Source organism: Gavialis gangeticus, unplaced genomic scaffold (genome assembly GCF_001723915.1).
Source record: "Gavialis gangeticus isolate Ggan-Ray unplaced genomic scaffold, GavGan_comp1, whole genome shotgun sequence".
Classification (NCBI taxonomy): domain Eukaryota; kingdom Metazoa; phylum Chordata; order Crocodylia; family Gavialidae; genus Gavialis; species Gavialis gangeticus.
The window spans coordinates 56,714,397-56,719,570 of NW_017729006.1; positions in this window are offsets into that span (position 1 = coordinate 56,714,397).

Consider the following 5,174-nt stretch of genomic DNA (forward strand, 5'->3'; position numbering starts at 1 on the left):
GCGGAGGAGGTGATAGAGCCTTTAGGTTAAGGTGGGGGTACATTATAAAACTAAGCACATTCATATTTTTCAGGGAATTGAGCAAGATGGAATAGGATGACACTTGGGCACCTAAATCCAGCTAGATGCCCAACAGAGAGAACAGGATAAGATCTCAAGGAAGACCTCTTTGGAGAGAAATTTTGATGCAGTTCCCAGGCAGATTTGCTTTTGTTTTAATAATTTACACTGACCTTCTAAAAGACTTCTGCCATGCTCCTTACATTGAGTGGGGTTGACTTGTATATAAACTGCCTATTATAATTCCCCTCCCTCTAACCTCTGTCTCCTTATATTTCAATCCTTTGATTATTTACTCCTCGGAACAAGAGTCATCTTTCCTGAGGAAAGTGCCTAGTTCATAATGGACACCCAGGTAAATTAGCCATAATTAGTCACCTGCAATTCCATACCAGCAGCTCTAGAAAGCCTCCCCCAAGCTTTAATTACAGCAGCTTTACCTATGCCACATGCCAGAAGGAGACTTCAGAATAATTTATCCAGGGGGAGTGGTGGCAGTATTAATTGACACTCCCCTGCTCCCAAATTTCTAGACCCATAGGGAACCCTGTGGGCCAGAGAGAGGCCCTGTATGTTAGATTTGGCACATAGGGCCAGAGGCCAGGGAGGCTCAGGGCCCAATTTGAGCACATGAAGCCAGGGCAGCATGCGGGGGGATTTAGGTGTGCAGGGCCAGGGTAGTGCAAGGCAGGATCTGGGTGTGTGACACCCACTCTAGGTGCATGAGGTATAATCTTGGAGCACAGGTCCCAAATCAGGTGCTGACCCCACAGATTCAGCCTGCAGACTGGCTCCACACCATTCATCTTGTGGGGCCAAAAGGCTGAACACTGCTGTTACAGAGCATAAGTTCCAAAATAAAATGTATTTTATATTGTCCACATTTATGAGAAGGAGATTCCTGGAATGGCCTGTGTCAATGTTAACAGAAGTTGGGTGATAAATTATACAAACAGGGTTCAGTCCACTTGTCTTTTTTGGGTCACAATTTAGCCTCCCTCTGACTTTTTTTAAAGAGAGTATAGAAAAGAGTGACTGATGGATTCCAAACATAATGTTTAATTTCTTCCCCATTTCCCCCTGCTTTACTTAAGCAATGCAATTAACATTTTAGATATGGTCTTTTCTACAGTGGTAACACAGACTTTTCTGTCTCTCAGCTGCAAATACTTTTTAGAAGGGTCTTTTAACCAGGGGAATAGCTAGTCTTTCTTTGAAGACAAAGTCTGCAGGTCAGAAAGTCAGAAGCAAAATGAATTGTGAGGACAAAATATGGGTAGCAGTGGTCAGACTTGCATACAACAATTGTACCTGCAGAATTCCTAAACTACTGTGAAGTGGGCAATGGAATTAAATGTACATGGAAACTGTGCCTTAAAAATATCTTTCTGAAAGTTAGGCAAAGAAAAATCTTTGCCTCTCCTATATTTCCTGGATCATCATGGCCATAGCATCACCCCAAAACAAATACTTCTGTAAATTAACTATTTGAAAATTATTTGACTCTAGGGTAGTATAGAATTTTTGCATATATTCTGTGTCCACTAAAGAAAATCCAGACAGCTCCCTTTAAAATATTTATAATATATTATATTATGAATTCTTAAATTCCTGCATGATGTCTATCCAAAAAGCTACCCAAGGGGATTAATGAGTCTGTATGGAACTTTAGATATGTATTATCTGACAGTAGGAAACTTAATATCCAGAAAATGAAAAGGAGCTTTTTTTTTGGACTGAATTCAAAATAGGTATATGCAATTATCACTTACAAAAATGCAAAGTAGGATAACTCAGGTTTTAAGCAAATTGATTTAATATGCCAACAATGCAGGTGACCTAGTTGGCAGAAACTTCATTTTAATAGTTCTGTGATGGCAGAGTACCAGCAAAAGTCAGTAAAATGATTAAAGTGTTCTCTCCCGATTTCAGGAGATGACTGAGGGCTTATTGCAGCTGTGATAGACAGGAATGATTTGCACCAACTGTGATAAGCTTGATGCAAAACTGGCAGGTTACACTTCCATTGGTTGCAAGAAATCATAAGAAATATCTCTGACAATACTAGTGTGGTCCTGAATGGGGGAAACGGAAATTGAGAATTTTTTGCCCACATCTTTGTAACAAAGATGAAGTAATCTCCATGAAAACCATCAGAGAAATATAGTATTTTCTAAGGGAAAAGGAAAATAAAATAGAGATATTACTTTGCAACTGAATCCACTTTTTGAACTAGGATTCCTTTACTTAATGCAGCTTGGTTAATTTAATCACGTGTTGAGAATAAACTCAAAGTGAGTAAATCTTTCCTTTCTTCTCATTGGCAGAGATTCTGCAGTGCATAACAAATATTTTAAATTCCTCTCAGTGACACATCACTACTGTTGTATGAATGATCCACAATAAATGTGTTCATGCTCATAGATCTTGCTAATTCACAAAAAAAGAAAAAAAAAAAGAAATCAGGAGTGAAATAAAAGATTAATGCAAACAGCATGGTCATCAGAAGTTCATGGGCATACTTCTCCCAAACATCAATGAAATAGAGTCTAAGTTACATTTTATAAATTGTTTTGGTTGGTTGCATAAACAGTCAAGAGGTTGACTAGTAAAAGAAACATCCAACTATAAGCCACAAAGAAGTTTTTTCCCTTCATGAGTTAATTGAAAATAGTATATTGTTATTGACAAAGGCATTCAGACAATGTGCGTTTTAACAGAGTCTATAAAACTAATAATGCTTGAATATGATAGATGAATATAGAAATACATAAAATTTTGCTAAACTCTTAGTTCAAATCACTAACAAACTGACTATAAATTGATATGAAGAAGTCCTTCATTTCCAGAGTTAGATAGCTTACTTTTGGGGTGTAGGAAAATTATTGTATGTCAATATATTTATCGATTTTGGCCCATTGCTAGCGAACTTACTGGAAGGAAACTACTTTTAAAAATTACAATTTAATTCAATTAAACAGGAGCATGTCCTAATCTAAGGGCATGATCAACCTTCTTGGGGTTAATAAATAACAAACATCTCCAGGTAAATGCATGTTTAACCACAGTATTCTGGAAGAGGTTCATGTGTGGATACTTATTCCAGAATATGACTGTTTTACTTAGGTGAAACTTAAAGCCACTATGAACCTAGATTTGTTAAACCAGAATAAAGCACTATTTCAGAATAAGTAGGTCCACACATCATTAGTTGGGAATATCACTTAAAAGTAATCTCTTTTGTTGTTAGAACGCTAGCCGTAAGTAAACTCTCAGTACCCGTTGGGTCCTTTAAATGTCTGGAAATGGTAGCTGATTTCTTGCTTTTCTGCAGAGTTTGAGTGATGTCTGCCATCCTACCAAAAGACAGAGACTGATTCCTTAATGGCCAGAACTAACAGCATGTTTTTATAGGCTGAGCTAAAGATGACACCCAAAAAAACCCCAAATCCTATGTGAATCTGGTATATGTAACACTTATTGAGCAGTGGATTGTGTCATTTCTCTGCCTATAGGAACTCTGAGACCCACAAGAATTCACCTGCTAATCAAGCCACCATATTAATTGTCCCCTGTCATAGAAGTGGGACTCTCTAGAGCTCTTTAGCTGAAGGTTCTTCAGCTTGGGCTACACATCTGGTTTTCATAGTTATGCTGTAACTAAGACCTCATACAGACATTCAGTTCCTCCTGGGAGAGGCACTCCTCTCCCAGGAGAAACTACAAGTGTACAGATGTTTTGGCTTTTTCTCCCTGTATAATAACTCTCCTGGAGAACAAGTGTCTGTACATGTCATGGCTTCTTTCAGAGGAGAACACAGTGCTCCAACACCATGCCCCACAGCCTCCAAGAGAGGCAATGTGCTGCTCATTAGAGTCTACTGCTCCAGCAGGGAGCAGAACACACCTTCCTCACAATCCCTACATTGTGCTGCCAGAAAACATAAGTTGACCATGGGCAGTCTGGGGGCACTTACACAAGTGCAGGCAGCTTGTCAGGAAGGCACTTTAACTCATGGCACTTTACACAAAGCACCATGCGTTAGCGCATCATTGAACCCAAGAGTGTTACCTCTCAACTCCATGTTCTTGGGGAACCCTGACACAGGACGCAGACTGTCTGACTCACAAAGAATCCCCCCAACACCTAAACAGAAACTGATTATGATGCAGTGAAAGATGCACCTAAAACCCTCCAGATAAGGGTGACAAGAGTGAAACAACTGCCCTAAGTCTCATTTGCATCCAAGATGGAACCAGATGACCATTCATTTACATGAGAGATGGAGAACAGAAAGCCCAAAGCAGAGACCACAGTGAATTCTGGGATCAGAGAAGCAGGGGAGCACTGCATGATGGGGAATCTGTGCTCCAAATGCTAATCAATCCACACACCCAGCTCAGCATTTATCAAACCAGTTCTAATCTGGATTTACAAAGGACTTTCCTCCCCCCCCACACACACACCTCTAAGCAGAAGTAAGTTTAATAGGCATCTCGGGCCGTACATTCCCTGGTCCCAGTATGGGAGGCCTATTTAAACTTAATTGACTAAAACTCGGTTGCCGGGTTAGGGAATGCTGAAGCAAGACACCAAGTCAGGGGGTATGGGCAACATTTGAACAATGGTAAAGGGCTCATCATAGCGTCCAGCCCATTGGAGCCCTGACCACAAGTGTTGTTATACTTTTCCTGGAACGACTGGTGGAAGTCCTCCCCCCTCAAAGGTTATGAACACTCCAATAATTGCCTTAAGTATGTTAAAAGACTATAGTAAGATCTGGAAAAGTCATGCTAACCTGAGGCTTGTTAACAAGTAAAAATCCAAAACCCTGATGCTGCAAGCTATCTGTTGTTTCTGAAGAAACCAGGAGCTATCCCATCAGTATATCTGCTATCCATAGGAGCCAGCTTAAAATTCCTAAGTATCTGGTTACTCCCTAACCTTATGCGTTTCCTGAGCATCAATCAGTTTCCTGAGATGTTCCAAACCACATAACCCCTTGTCAATAGAAAAGACTATTTGATTTACACTATTGAGAATGCTTGAAAGAAGCTGAACTGAGGGTATAAAAATCTGTAAAAGAAGCAGCAGTGTGTGTGCTGACACCACC